The sequence below is a fragment of the Ascaphus truei genome, chromosome 14 (assembly GCF_040206685.1).
Source record: "Ascaphus truei isolate aAscTru1 chromosome 14, aAscTru1.hap1, whole genome shotgun sequence".
Taxonomy (NCBI): Eukaryota; Metazoa; Chordata; class Amphibia; order Anura; family Ascaphidae; genus Ascaphus; species Ascaphus truei.
Genome location: NC_134496.1, coordinates 4,594,208 through 4,610,653, shown reverse-complemented (window position 1 = coordinate 4,610,653; position 16,446 = coordinate 4,594,208). Strand labels below are relative to the sequence as shown.

The window sequence follows — 16,446 nt, the reverse complement described above, 5'->3', positions numbered from 1 at the left end:
TTAGTGACTGCGCAGTCACCCACGACCTCCGTAGGAGTACGGAACATTGGGTGGGGATTACTGGACACTGGGTGGGAACACCAGACATTGGGCAGAAGGTGATACGGTTATAGCATAAGGTTATGATGTTGTGTAATGTCTTATATGTGCGTTAGTAAAGTGTTTGTTCATTCAGTAAACCTGTTATCCATAATACTGGTGTATGTGGTTTCTGAGTGGGTTCCTATGTTAGGGTCATTCTACATTTCCATAGAATCCTACATAGGTGGAGGCGCTGAAGGAAGAAACATTCCAGAGGATTCACCCCAGGCTCTCACTAGCGGAGGCTCAGACCTCCTGTGAGCCTGCAGGTATACGCACCACACCGGTAACACCACATGTTCTACTCACCCACACTATATATGAGATTGGGTGGGGTGGAATACCCGTTACACAAACATACAGTATGTTCTCCCACAGGTTGCTAAGCAACGCAGGCATCTTCTGAAGCCGGAAGACACCTTAAGGCTCATTCATTTCAATGAGCGGTGAGGTGTCCTCCACGTGCTCAAAGGCCTCTTATGGGTTGCACCACCTAGTTAAAATTACCCACAGTGCTTAGGGGCTTTTAAGTCCAACCCCCACTTGTTATGAATGAGCACTAGAGTTTTTGACGAGTGCATGCCATCCTATTTGACATAACTGCAAACATGCACCTGTTATGGCATTTCCAAACTTTTGTCATGTTTGAGGGAGACCTATATCTTACCTCCATGTGTTTTTTTTTATATATACCAAATGATCCCTGATGTTGACTGCATATAGCAGACGGAGAAGGTATCCTATGTACTCACCCATACAAGAACCAGTACCCACAAGTACTCTGTACACAAAAAGCTTACATTAGAGATTGAGAAGGATATGATTATGCAATTGGTATGTTATTTGCTTTCTGTCCTATGTTGCTGCCACACCACAAACCTCTCCTTGCCCTGAGGATCCTCTGTGCTCGAGCGAGAAGCGTCAACGATGTGATCATTATACCAGGATTTCTCCCGGTGCCAAAACACCAACAATTTCACTACAGGGTTTCAAATGACTATTTATCCTATTTAATGAGTGTCTGAGGTTTTATAGGGAGCTGCATCAATTACAGGCGCATTGGAGTACACGTCTGAACACGTAAATTCCTATAATAATTATTATTGCTTGATTATTATAAAAAAAAGTGTTGACAATTCACTATATGCTTTGTAGTATAAAAATATACAATTGCAATCTACTTTTCTGGCCTTCCATATATCTCAGCTACAAGCTGTTACTCATGGGTCTCATTTTTTCTCCTATTGTCTCTAATGCATGACATCATGTATATATGTATATTTATGTATATCCCCCTCTCTTTATATCGCAGCTCTAAATTCACCTATACCCTTTGTCACAGAAGACCAGGACGATCACATAAGGGATCAATTTGCCAGACAGAACAACAGAGATGATAAAATTGAATGTATTGGAAAAAAGGTATCCACAACTGTTACAGACATACAACAAACACACTCCCAACTGCGGAAGCTGCGGTTACCCTAAAGAACGTGGTGCAGGGACCTCCCTAAAGAGATTTCTCCTGTTCTTCCATGCAGTGTCTTCTGGAACAGGACTCCAGGCCTGGTACCAACACTGGAGTTGACACTGACATAGATCAGCACTTATCCTGAGTCTAAAACAGGGGCCTCCTTCCCCACCTCTTATATCCCATGGCACAGCATGGCTACATATAGGGAGAAACATTGGCAGGTGCTTCCAATATGACCCAGCCCCTAATTGGTGGGGTTAACTGCAACATTAAAAGAGTAACATAAAAAGAGTTACTTGGAAAGGTCACATAACACTTTGCAACATTCCAGCCGAACACAACATTAACCCTGGTTCCTGAAGTCCCTGCCCCGAAGAGCTTACAATCTAAGTGGTAAGTACTGTAGGAAGAATGTACAGAGGGGGTTCTGGTAAGTGCGTCTGCAAGTGGCCTAGGTCGATGTATGAAGTGTATAGTATCAGCCACGGAGCTACTCCAATGCTTTGTTAAGGGGGTGGGTTTTAAGAGGGTGCTAGTCGGATATTGGGGGAAGGGCATTCCAGAGGTGTGGGATAGTGAGTGAGAAAGGTTTAAGGCAGGAGAGGGCTCTAGACACCAAATGGGTAGGGAGAAGACATCCTTGAGCAGAATGCAAGGATCAGGATGGTGAATAGAGGGAAATTAGGGCTGAGATTTAAGGAGGGGCAGAAGAGTTAGGCCCCGCTCACACAGCGCGATACACAACATGCACGCGCTTACGTGTGCGCGTTCATCACAGACTCCTGGCGGCCAATGGTAGTGTTCAGTATTGAAACTACCATTGGCTGCAAAGTACAGCGACAACGCTACTGCAGTCACGGGAGTCTTTTGAACCTGTGATCTCCGGCTGCAGCAGCGTGACGTCAATTTCAGCAGCCAATCAATGCATTGGCTGCTGAAATTGACCAGAGACTCAGCAGCTCCCTGCTCCATCCACACACACACTTACACTGGCGACACACTTTATTCGAGCTCGGCTAGTCCCACGAATTCGGGTATACCCGGGTGTATTGAGGTTTGTGACTGTTTTCTGCCCGAGTGCATTGAGGTATTTTCCAGGCAGGGATTGAAGCATTTTATTCCCGCTGGCTGCAATACTGCACAGTGTATATATATATATATATATATATATATATATATATATATATACTGCATTACAATTCATGAATTTATGCCATCTGGTAGACACGCGAAGCATTGCAGCCTATTAAATCCTAATCATTATCATTTAACAGATCAGCCGCCCGTCAGCCAGGCATGAACCCAGGCTGGGAAGGCAAACGCAACGGGGCTTGTCAGAGGTGAGGAGCGGCGCATTCCAGGTATCTGCCAGGTACATACTGGGTATTTGCTCGAATAAAGTGTGTCGGTGCAGTATGTTATGTTTCTGTGATTTTACAATGCTCGTGACACAGCCCCCCCTCCCCGCTCTCCGCTCCCCGCATGTCGAACTGTGTTGGATCATTCCATCTTCTGGGGATGATCACACATCGCCCAGCAGATGGAGGCGCGAACTCGCGCACATAGAGTCGCGAAGTGCGCTGTGTGAACGGGGCTTTATTCTGGACCCAGGCTCACTTGTAGCATGTGAGTAAGTCCATGTAGCTTAACTTGTCCCCTTTTTAAAGCACACAAAGTCCTTCTATTTTCTTCAACTTTATTAAGAGGAGTTAACAGAAATATAAATTCTTGTATGTGGATATTGATAGGTTATTCTCCTCACAAGAGAAATTTGCTATGAGAGGAAGGTGTTCTGCTATAGGGAAGTGCTTCTCTTAGGGGAAGGTAAAAAGGATTTCCTTTCTGAGGGAGCAGTGGAAGAAGTGTCTACTCACTTTGGCTGCTGTTGAAAAGAGAGAGCTCACTTTCCTTCCAGACAAGAACAAGCTAAGGGGCAAAACAATACCAGAGAAGGGCAGGGGAAGAGGGCTAAACCAATCTCAATTATGAGCATTGGAAGGTTGCCAGGGCAACTACAAGTGGCTGTGCAAAGGGGATTATTTGTAACAATAATGTTGCAATATACACAGGCACTGGCTGTTACAGAGCAGGTGAAAAGCATGTAACTTAACTGGGGAGAGCTTTTGGCCTGAGAGCTGCAAAGATACAGGGGGTCCTCGGTTATCCAACGCAATGTGTTACTCAAAATGACGTCGGATAGCGAAGCGTCGTAAACGAATCACATTTTCCCATAGGAACACTGTTTAAATCAAACGTTCCGTTCCTGAAGGCATTTTTAATGCTAAAATACACAAAATATTTTACTCAAGCAATAAGATATGCAGCACACACAGATTATCATGTAAACATTATATTTATTGATTCCAGAACGGTAAAATAAAACTATATTCTGTACAATAATGTACATTATGAGCAAAAAAAACCCCATCAATTATTGGAGGATGATGATTGGGGGGGGGGGGGGGTGGATCTTCAACGGATAACGGACTTCTTGGAGGTGATGTAGGTGGACTTGAAGGTTTGGGCCTCTTGAAGAAGCTCTTCAATGAAGTCTGGACAGATCCTTTCCTTTTCTGCGTGTAGATCTCTATAGCAGCTGATTTGGCTGGACACCCCACGACTGACTGTTGAACTCTGTTCAATGTTGGGGTCATTTTCTTCAAATACGGCCAGTGCGCTGTCAATGTGCTTGAATGCCGCAGCCAACATTTTTGTTGATAAAGATTTACGTGGCTGTGCCACTTCCGCAGATTGGTGGGCCTCATCTTCAGCAATTTTTTGCTCTTCTAATTGCATCAGATCTTCATTGCTCAACTCGTTAGAATGTGAGGCGAGCAACTCCTCAATGTCCTCGGTTTCCACCTCCAAGTTGAGATCTCTGGCCATTTGCACAACAGTTTCTGTAACCTCTGCAACAGTCTCTGTAATGCCTTGGACATCTGACACAAAAATCAGGGCACAAATTACACCAAACTCCATTTAAATTGGATTGTTTGACCTCATTCCATGCCTCGCCGATGTTTCTTACTGCATGGAGAATGTTGTAACCCTTCCAAAATTCTTTCAACGTTGGACCTCCTTCCACATCAGTTGCTCTCTGTAAGGAATCCGCTCCGCGGTTTACTGGTTGCCTTACCTTGCAGACCGGTGCAGTTCTGGAACAGCTCTCCTGATGTTTGCTGCAGCCTGGATTCACTCACCAAAGCAATACACACTCCCTCTGGTATCTACTGCAGCTGTGCAGCCTATCACTGCAACCTAGAATTGCATTCACTCATTGGAGCAGTACCTTCACACCCCCGCCGGGGATTGGCCCGCTGGCCTTTAAGTACTGCTTTCCCACAATGCTCCCTGCCGAGCATAGTCCTTACCGGATGTCACAACCTGTTCTGCCACAAGCTCCCGCTTGTTCTCCCGTGCTGAAGCGGAGGTTCCGCCCTGCGTCCTTCAGCTTCCTTCAAGCTTCCGCTTGTTCTCCTGTGCTGAAGCGGAGGTTCCGTCCTGCGTCCTTCAGCTTCCCTCAAGCTCCCGCTTGTTCTCCTGTGCTGAAGCGGAGGTTCCGTCCTGCGTCCTTCAGCTTCCTGTTCTCCTGTGCTGTAGCAGTGGTTTCGTCCCTGCGTCCTTCAGTCTCCTGGATTCCTGCACTGAAGCAGAGGTTTCGTCCCTGCGTCCTTCAGCCTCCTGGATTCCTGCACTGAAGCGGAGGTTTCCCTCTGTATCTTCAGCTTCCTGGTTCCTGGGGCCTACTCTTTCCCTAATCTAGAGAGGCCGTGTCCTGGTTCCTGCGCTGAAACAGAGGATTCCCCAGCCCGCTCAGGACTCTTGCGCTGTGCACTGGTTTACCCGTGCAGCTAGGCGGTGTGTAATCTGGTCAGTCTTCCACCTCCTGTGACCAGCACCATGGGCCATGGTCGCCGCATGCGCAGAGGCCTCCCCCGCGCTCCTAAGCTGAAGCGGGGCTTTCCTGACTCCCTGTTGCCGAACTCCTGCGTGGACAATGTTTATTCTGACGTCTCCTGTCCTGACCCTGGCTTGTACAACGACGATGCTGTCTTCTCCAATCCTGATTCTGCTACATATGACTACGAACTGTGCAATCCGGATCAGCCTGCGCGGTCTAAGGTCGGTGCTTTTACAACCCCACCTCAGCCTCGTGGTCCGACCCTGGTTTGTGGCGAGCACAACCGTGACACTCTCCTGGCCTGGACAAATGTTCGCCTAAGGTAGTAGGCCTTGAAGGAAGCGATAACCCCCTTGAAGGAAGCAATATCCCCCTGGTCCATCGGCTGTATCAATGAGATGGTGTTGGGGGGGCATGAGCACCACAATGACGTTTGGATGGTGGTCATCCAGGTACACGGGATGACCAGGAGCATTGTCCAGGAGCAGCAATGCTTTAAAATCAAGGTTCTGCCTTGTGCAATATAATTGCACAGCTGGGATAAAATGATGCTGAAACCAGTCCTCAAAAGGCTCCCTGTTACCCATGCCTTACGGTTAGACTTCCAAATCACTGGAAGTGTGCTCTTTGCATAACCCTTGAATGCCCTAGGGTTTTCAGCATGATAAACAAGCAAAGGTTTTAGCTTGAAATCACCTGCAGCATTTGATCCAAGCAGAAGAGTCAGCCTGTCCTTTGCCACTTTAAAACCAGGCATTGATTTTTCCTCTTTTGCAATGTAGCTTCTGCTGGGCATTTTCTTCCAGTAGAGCCCAGTCTTGTCTGCATTGAAAACTTGACGTGCGCAATAGCCACCATAATCTATCATTTTGGCCAATGTAACAGGGAAGGTTTTAGCTGCCTCCTCATCAGCACTAGCAGCTTCACCGGTCACTTTAATGTTATGCAAGTTTGCCCTCTCTTTAAACTGCATAAACCAGCCCTTACTTGCAGTGAACGTTTCATCAGTGGCCCCTTCTCCATGCTGGTGCTTAATGTCCTCATACAGACTCAAAGCCTTGGCCTGAATTAAGGCTAAACTAATAGGTACATGACGCTGGGATTGATCTTCCAGCCATATGATGAGGAGTTTTTCCACCTCAGCAATATGCCCAGCACGTTGCCTTATTGTTGTACCTTGCAGAGGTGCTGAGCCCTTGATCTGTTCCAAGATTCTTGCCTTATCTTTTATTATTGTCACAATAGTTGTGCGAGGTATATCCAAGGCACGTCCAATTTCTGTGTTCGTCTCTCCTTTCTCAGAGCGCTTTATTATGTTTTGCTTGGTCTCCAAAGTAATAGATTTTCTAATCCTTTTTGGCGTAACAGCACTTTGCTTTTTGCTTTTATCAAACATGGTTAGGGCCTAAAATACACCACTAAACCTTCACACAGACTGTTCAGAATGATTTCCCTGACCTGCAGCCTTCTGATTGGGCAATTGTAGCAATTTTGCAAAGCGTCGGATAAGCTGTTCAGGCATCATAAAAACGATCATAGGGATGCATTGCATAGCGTCGGATAAGCCGTTCATCGTAAAACGAGGATTGCCTGTACACAGAAAACTAACAATCCTGTTCCAGGAAAAGAGTGTATAGCCTTAAAAGTGAGGAGGAGAACTGAGTGTGTGATACAGGATTTGATAGGAAGCCAGGAGAGGGATTTCAGCAGGGGAGACGCAGACACAGATTTAGGAAAGAGTAAAGTGATTCTGGCAGCAGCGTTTAGGATAGATTGTAAGGAAGACAGGTGTGTGTATGCACTCTAACATTAGTATAACTGTATGTACGCACTCTGACACTATTAGTATACCTGTATCTATGCCCTGACACCGTTAGTATAACTGTATGTACACACTCTGGCACTGTTACTGTGAAGATTGAGATAATGTGTGTGGCTATCATCACCTCCATTTTGGCCTAACCGCCATTTTGAGCGTTTGCTTGTATGTATGCCAATTTGTTTCATTCGTGAATGAACTGTGAATTTTTGATTCTGCAGAGTATCGCTTCTGGATTTAACCCACCCTTGTGTAATTCCTACGAGTCATGTAATAAATTGAAATAGCATTCGTAAGCGATTTCACCTGCCTTAGATATTTCTGCTGACCGTAGGATCTGTTATCTGACAGCTACAGTACATACAGGGCTGGACAGAGTAACTCCCTTATGTCACAAAGTTAAGAGGTCAACATTATGGTAAATTATCGATAAGAATATAGCGTATGCAGCATATTTATGTACCAATATGTCTTTTTGTATAAGTCATCATATTATTATTTATCTCTAAGCCAGCCCCCTTAAGGGGTGTATTACTCATTTTGAAATGTATAAAAATGTGATCCAAGCAATATGTTTTCGGAGGCCTGAGTTCCTTGTTGGAATTCTTTTCTCTCAATTGTGCCTTGGTACAGATAAACTCATGTGTTACTTTTTTGAACCCTTGACTCATTGATTTTATTTCTACGCTTTGACAGGTGACGCCTTGAATAGGGACCCAACATCTCGGGAGCAGGAAAGCCCAGACAGAGCAGCTGCCTACATTACTCAAACGTGCACACTTGGAATAAGGTATGGCTTTATCCTTTTTTTTTTGTTTCAAATTTTTTATTAGGCAGTTACAATATTTCACAACATTATAGGTACATTTGATATAACAGCCTAATCCAGGTTTTTATTTTTCAACTGGGGGGGGGGGGGGTAAGGAGCTAGACTCAACGCCCCCCGTGACCCTTCGGGGTCTGTCGGGGTGACGTGAGTATGGAAACAGAAATGGGGTTAGATGGAGATAGAAAGTGAGAGAGTGGGGGGGGGAAGTAGTGGGAGGGGGAGGGGGCATTGCTCCCCTTCTCTTTGGCTTCCCTTTTTAGGGCCTTAGTTCTATTTGTTGTGTCCCTCTATTTCTATAGGGGGTTTCGGCGCAGGAGCGCCCTTTGAGTTATCCAGGGGTCCCAAATGTTATTAAAAGAGGTGGTGGATCTTTTCAAAAAGGCGGATAATCTCTCCATATCCATCACCTCTTGCCCTCTTTTTATCACTGTTTGCTTGGAGGGGGGCGACACCTTCTTCCAGGCGGCTGCCACCACACATCTAGCCGCAGTGAGAATGAAGGAGACTAATTTGCCTGTTGGTCGGTCCAGCGTATCTAAGGGCCTGGCCAACAGATAGGTCAGTGGGTCAATGGGTATTTTGAGGTCCGTGACCTCTTCAATTAGTTTTTGAATGGTTTCCCAGTATCTTTGAATTTCCGGGCATAACCACCAGATGTGGGCCATGTCCCCCTTTTGACCGCAGCCTCTCCAGCATAAATCGGAAGCCTGGGGGTAGATTTGATTTATTGTAACTGGGGTAAGATACCAGCGAAATAGTATTTTATATATATTTTCTTTGATTGTGGTACATATGGAAGTTCCTGAGGCATTTCCCCAAATACTTTCCCAATCCTCTGGGTCTATAACTGTATCCAATTCTGCTGCCCAATGCAGCATATAATCGTGCGTGGGGGCTCCGGGTGCCTTCTCCAGTTCTGCACAAATTTGCGTTATAAGACCTCTCTGGTGGCCTGTCTCTCTGCAGAGCCGTTCGAATCCAGTGAGAGGGGGAAATTCCAACGTTGGGGATAATGTTTGAATAAAGTGCCGAATTTGTAGGTATTTGAAAACGTTTAATCCTACCATTTCATATTTAGCTTGTAGTCTTTGATAACTCAGGAACTCCCCGAAGCTCAGGAGGTCGGCAACCACTTTGATATCTTTTGTTTTGAATTGATCGAATTGTCTGGGCTCACATCCAGGTGGGAATTTCGGATTTTCGTGAATTGGTGTAAGTTGGGATTGAGGTGTTGTGAGCTTAAATTTGTATTTGCATTTCGACCAGGTCTCCCATGTGTGTCTCATAGGGCCTAATTTGAGTTTGCTGTTCTGCATGTCTTCCTTACTCAGGGACCAAAGGCAGGCCGGCAGTGAGGGCGTCCCGGCATAGAAACGCACTATCTCTAGCCAGCAGTTTTATTTGGGTTAGCGTTCCAGACCACTACCTGTGGTTGTGGTTGTGCAGCTAGGTAGTATCTTGTGATGTCTGGGACTCCCATTCCTCCCCTCCTCCTTGCGGCCAAAAGAACCGTTCTGGGGACTCTGGGTTTCTTCCCTTGCCAAATGAATTGGAAGATTAGCTTTTGGATGTTTTTTAATTCCGAGCCGGGGATGTGGATCGGGAGTCTGAAAGTAATATAGCAATCTAGGGAGTATGTTCATTTTAACTGAGATCATTCTCCCGATCCAAGGGCTTTATCCTTTTTAACAAAAAAAGCCGTTAGATTAATTGTTTGAGTAATCTGTAGATAGTTTGTTCTTTATGGGCAACCTACCTGAGTGACGGGACACCCTGTATCATGTGAGTTTATCAATATTATACTGATCAGGTATTATTGTTGTTGTTTTTATATTATTGCCATAAACTCAGGTTACACCTTATGCCAAATGGCAGGCCAATTCAGGGCTCAGAAGGTGTAATAATTAATAAGGTGTTAAGTCTCCTAGAACTTGGGGAGAGAACTATTGTTAAGGAACAGCAGGTAACTATTTTAAGGCCACTGGTCCTTAACTCTATATTCTACTTATATTATACCAAGTGGTGGGGCACCTTATTGGAACCCGATCAACTGGCGTTGATCGGGGATAGGTCAGATTATACCTTATGCTAAATGGCAGGCCAATTCAGGGCTCAGAAGGTATAATACTACAGTTAATAAGGTGGTAAGTCTCAAAAAAACTTGCAAGAGAAGATTTTGTTAAGGAACAACAGGTGACTATTTTATTTTTTGATACCACTGCTCCTCCGCTCTATATTCTACCAAGTAGTGGGCACCTTATTGGTACACGATCGACTGGCGTTGATCGGTGTAATACAGGAGAATTATGGGGAACCTACATTCTCAGTCGCCAGCGAAGGGTACGTCCCTTGAAATTATGTGTGGACTTTATGGCAATAAAATGTTTTAAAAATGGATATTTAGTGGCGCAGAGTATATTAAATAAGAAGGAAGTGAACCATATCAGGCTCTGTTTTAAAAATAACTGCAGCATTAGTGGAACCCCCTTTTTCTAACCCCCCTTTTTCTAACCCCCTTTTCCTCATCTCCCTTTCCTCACCCCCCTTTTTCCTCTTCCCCCTTTTCTCACCCTTTTTCACTGAAAAGGAGTTGCATGTTTGTGAGGCACAGGAGTTGCATGTCTGTGAGACATGGAAGTTAATTATTAACCTAGGAAGAAATGGCTTGAATTTAAGAATGTTAAAGTAGTTTTTTAGGAATGAATGCATTAATACTGCATGGAAAAAGAAGGGGACATCTTCTTTAAATGTTTTTTGTTTTTATCTTAGAAAGCTCATAGAAACTAGTTTGATGGCATAATAATATACATGGCGATGTCGTCAGGGACACCCAGAAGAAAACATATAAGATATCATAGTGTAGTAGGTTAAATAAAACGTGATAGTAAGTATGATAACTTGGCTCTTATAGATGACCTACTTACAAGAAGTAAGATAAAAAACAGCAAGTGGTTTAAAGATGGTTCTTGGAAACTTCAGCTTGTAGTGGCAAATGGATATGACCGCAGCACGCAACAGTGAACACTGATAACAGGCTGGGTGGTATATTCACGAAGACCTCAGCTCCAATGTGATATACGAACACAATCACATAAGGTTTTACTTGAGGCAGTAGGTATGGTAAATCGGCAGATGGAAAACTCCAATCCCTTCAGTATCCCTCCTCGAGGGTGCCCACTCGTCCGGTCGCGGGTGGAGAGCGTCTGTCGTCACGTCCGGGCCTGGGAGTGACGACTTCCGGTTGGAGCGGATAGGTGAAGGGGTGATGGGATCGCCGCACCGACACTGTGCCTCCAGGGATGAGACAGGTAGCCAGACTGCAATTCAGCTGTACTGCCACTCTGCTAACTCGGCTCAACGCGTTTCGCTGTATACCACAGCTTCCTCAGGAGCAATAATTACATCCCCAGTGGGTTGTTGTTTAAGTACTATACACAATTAAGTGAACAATTGAAAACACTCAAAAAATTAAATAATTAATTACACACAGGTTCTCCCCATAAAGGGTACATAATTTCTGTGGTCCAAAAATACGGCGCATAAAATATATTACATAAGTTTATTAACTCCAATAAAATATATATTAAAAATATGTGATATTATAAAAATATGATAAAACTCAAATGATGAGGGGGTCGACGAAGGGAGAAATTGGGGATGGGAGGGAGAGAGAGAAAACATAAATTAGTGGAGCGTCTTTTAATAAAGAATCAAACAATATTAGTAAAATAATAAACAAACACTGGCATGTTCTGCTGAATGATCCAATTCTAAAGGACGAAATCCCAAAATACCCTAAGGTAATTTTTAAAAAAGCGAGAAATTTGAAAGGTATGATAGCCCCCAGTGCAATAAAAAAATTGGAAACAAAAAAGAATGGATGGCTCCAGAAACTGGAAGGGTTCTATGGCTGCGCCTCCTGCAAAGCCTGTGAATATAAACAACAAGATAAAAAGGGATTTAAGTGCAATAATAGAAATGAGGATTACAAAATAAAACAATATATGAACTGTAACTCTGATTATATAATTTACCTCCTTGAATGCCCATGTGGGCTACAATATGTGGGAAAGACAACAAGAGCCATCAAGACACGCATCTTAGAACATCTAAGTAATATTAGACGCGGTGTCCAGACACATAATGTTTCTAAGCACTTTTCCAACTTTCATAACTCCAGTACACAAGGGCTAAAATTTACTGCTATAGAGCATGTTGCACAACATTGGAGAGGGCGGGATAGAGACTTAGATTTGAGTAAAAGAGAGATGTACTGTGTACACAGACTCAATACCCTAATGCCCAATGGTCTGAATGCAGACTTTGAAATCACACCTTTCCTTTAGCCACTGTGATTGCACTTTTTGTCCAAATATGTGTCAGATTTATACTAATATTATATATTTATAAATTTTATATATTTTAATTTTACGTGTTGTTCCAAGTCTGTTATTTTTAACTCATATACCCTCCACTAATTTATGTTTTCTCTCTCTCCCTCCCATCCCCAATTTCTCCCTTCGTCGACCCCCTCATCATTTGAGTTTTATCATATTTTTATAATATCACATATTTTTAATATATATTTTATTGGAGTTAATAAACTTATGTAATATATTTTATGCGCCGTATTTTTGGACCACAGAGATTATGTACCCTTTATGGGGAGAACCTGTGTGTAATTAATTATTTAATTTTTTGAGTGTTTTCAATTGTTCACTTAATTGTGTATAGTACTTAAACAACAACCCACTGGGGATGTAATTATTGCTCCTGAGGAAGCTGTGGTATACAGCGAAACGCGTTGAGCCGAGTTAGCAGAGTGGCAGTACAGCTGAATTGCAGTCTGGCTACCTGTCTCATCCCTGGAGGCACAGTGTCGGTGCGGCGATCCCATCACCCCTTCACCTATCCGCTCCAACCGGAAGTCGTCACTCCCAGGCCCGGACGTGACGACAGACGCTCTCCATCCGCGACCGGACGAGGGGGCACCCTCGAGGAGGGATACTGAAGGGATTGGAGTTTTCCATCTGCCGATTTACCATACCTACTGCCTCAAGTAAAACCTTATGTGATTGTGTTCGTATATCACATTGGAGCTGAGGTCTTCGTGAATATACCATCCAGCCTGTTATCAGTGTTCACTGTTGCGTGCTGCGGTCATATCCATTTGCCACTACAAGCTGAAGTTTCCAAGAACCATCTTTAAACCACTTGCTGTTTTTTATCTTACTTCTTGTAAGTAGGTCATCTATAAGAGCCAAGTTATCATACTTACTATCACGTTTTATTTAACCTACTACACTATGATATCTTACTGTATATGTTTTCTTCTGGGTGTTCCTGACGACATCGCTCCCTTCCTGCCCTGGATCCTAACTACTTGTAAGGGAATCAGTGCATATTTCCTGGAAGGTTGAGAATATTTCAGCAACACCTTATAATTTATTTTTATTAATTTATTCACATTTACTGCTGTTATAGCGCCGTTCCAAGTCACTGGGTTTCATAATAATATACATGTCATGGAGTAAAGTGTTTGTGTGTCACTCTGATAGTTAATGTATGTATGTATGAATGTCTTTATTCATATAGCGCCATTAGTGTACATAGCGCTTTACATTGTCACGTACAGTGTCACGTCAGTACTAATCATAAAAATAACAAATAATCTCTTGTAAAAGGGTAATTTAAGTTTAAACCCTTTTGTCAAAGTGTATTAAGCCTGCTGCCATTTACAAGGCATGACAGTAGCATTTAAAATAAACCTAGGAAGTATTGTATGTTAAAGTCTGTTAGTGTAATATTTTAAAAGAGAATGAAAATTTGGATTTTTCACTGTAGCACATTTTTGTGCCTGGGCGTAGGAGATACTGTGTTACAATATTTAAATGACGTTTTAAATTTAAATTTTATGTGCTGATTTAGAGGAGTCAGGACTAAAAGCAAGGTATTTGCAAAGTGCAAAGTTTTAAAAAGTAAATGTTTCTTTTTTATTTATGTAACGGGTTTCCCCCCCCCCCCCCCGATCGCAGATTATACGGTGGGAGCTGAGAAACATACAGTGTTACCATAGGTGTGTGTGGTGCGTTACCTGTTGGCTCACAGGAGGGCTGAGCTTCCGCCACGGGGAACCTGGGGCAATTACAATACTATGGACAACCACTTACAATAGGTGCAGCGCCTCCACCTGCGATGGCTCCCACCAGAGGGGGAGTGGTTCCTCGCAGGACAATCAATAACCACGTACAACGGAATTGATAATGACTAATACCTTTACTAACATGCATAGAAGGAATATAACATCAACACATAACAACCGGTGTCCCTCATTAAGGGCAACCTGACTACGGCGTCTCGGCGGACGCTAACTTGCACTACGGCAGGAGCCCACACTCTATGCGTCGCGGCAGACACTAGGCATTAGGCGCCTCGGCGGACGCTAACACATAGGCGTCACGGCGGACGCTAACCTTATGCGTCACGGCGGACGCTAACCTTCCAAAGAGTGATCCCACCCCGTGTCCAGTAACCCCAACCCAATGTCTCGCACTCCCAAGTCACATACCAATGTGTGTGTGTGACTGCGCAGCCACTATGTCTGGTGATAGGCCTTGTTGGTGCACGTGAGTTTGTGGGTCACCTGCCCGGGCTCCAGCCACGGGTGCTGCTATACCACTGGGGTTGAGTCGCCGGGATATCCTCCTACGCGTGGGGTGAATTCCGGCGTGGATAATATCACCGCAGCTCTGCACCGTCTATACCTTGGCTAGGGTCTGTCTGCTACCAGCAAGCCGCAGTCACTGCTAGCTTGGTCTCCGTGGAGATAGTCCAACTCCCTTTTGGCAACAATCAATATGCTTTACTAATAAATAGATAATAAATAGATAATGGGGCAGAGTCCCTAACCTAGGGCCTGTCCCTACCATACTCAGCTAGGATGACTCAGGGCTAGCTGGGGCCTAGGGGATTGCTGGCCTAGTGCAGAGAGTCACTGACTCCTGCACCCTACCTCCTTCCCCTAGCTGCTCCAGTCACCAACTGCCAATGTGCTCTCTGCCCGCGAAATGTATCAATCTCCTCTCCTGGGAGATTCTTCAGCCCTATTGGCTCCCTGGCGTAACGGGGGGCACTGCTGGGGCTCATGGGACTTGTAGTCCTCTTCAAGAGCCTTCCCTGGTTGGCTAGGACTTCGCGGGCTTTGTCGTCAAACCTCTCGCGCATGCGCAATCTCCCTGGCCTGTTCCTACACTCGCGGGGCTCCCTTGCACATGCGCGATCACTGCGCATGCGCGAGTGGCGGGGTAATGGCGGCGCCCTCTTCGCCGGCCGCCGGGACCTTAGAGACGCGACCGCGGCCTTAGCAACGGCCCGATCGCGTCCCCGGCAACCGGCCCGCTCGCGGAGAAGAGGCGCTGCTCCCTCCTCGGCCCCCACCCTCCGGAATGGCCGTCGGGTCTGTCGCTGGCCTCCGGCAGTACCCGACATCGGTCCTGGCCACGGAGGCAGACCTGGGAGGTCGCAGTGGGCAAAGGGTGACCTGGCTACATTTAAAAAAAAAAGAAAGAGTCTGATCTTATGGAGTAAGGAAGCTTTATTAAGTTTTACTCTGACCCACGAGATTAAGATCATGTTGGAGTTTTGTAGAAAGGAGAATGAATGTTGATGTTAGATAAACTCAGAGAACGTATGTATATGTGTGTGTGGGTGTGTGTGTGTAAGAAAGATAAGAAATTAATAGTAAATAAAACAATAAGATTTTTTGTTTTATAGGAAGGGTTGCAGAGATGGTTTTGTTTTTGTTTTTTAGTTATCAAGGTTTCTCTGTTCAAACTTATATTAGGAAACTAACGGTTTGTTTTCTTAAAAATACACTGCTCGTCTGATTTTTGAACAGCAGTCATTTAAAAGAGGGAAGGTTAAAAGCAGCCAAGCGGGCTGGCCCCCCTCCTCCAATTTAAGGAATGTACAAAGACCACGTTCCAGACATGAAAAGTTAACTAGAAGCTGAGAGAGAGAAAAAAATGTTTAAAAGCAGCTTAGTTATAGTATGAGGAAAGAGAATGATTCTGTAATGTATTTATTTTTGGACTAAGTTTATTGGCCAATACCCACTCAGCAGAAATGCTTTAGATGGCATAGCCCCTATTATATAGGAATTATTACAAGAAGGGGTTATAATCCCCACATGCAGCATCCAAATTACCTTTACGCAGAAACCAGTAAACACATTTCAATTCTATTTGTTCTAATTAGGAGATGTTTTTTTAATTCTATTTGTTCTATTTTTTAATTCTATTTGTTATAATTGTTTTATTAACAATAAAATAATATTTAATATG

At 44.3% G+C, this 16,446-nt stretch overlaps 1 long non-coding RNA gene across 2 annotated transcripts in view; it reads left to right on the top strand.

The window, feature by feature from the left end:
- Window positions 1–16,446, top strand: part of LOC142465562 (uncharacterized) — an 86,971-nt gene that overhangs the window by 66,706 nt on the left and 3,819 nt on the right. Inside the window, exons 2-3 of one of the 2 annotated variants that reach the window (XR_012787922.1) lie at window positions 1,394–1,503; window positions 7,972–8,065. This is a non-coding gene — a long non-coding RNA (uncharacterized LOC142465562). Of the gene's footprint in view, window positions 1–1,393; window positions 1,949–7,971; window positions 8,066–16,446 lie in introns of both variants that reach the window. The other variant, XR_012787923.1, reaches the window with a different exon arrangement.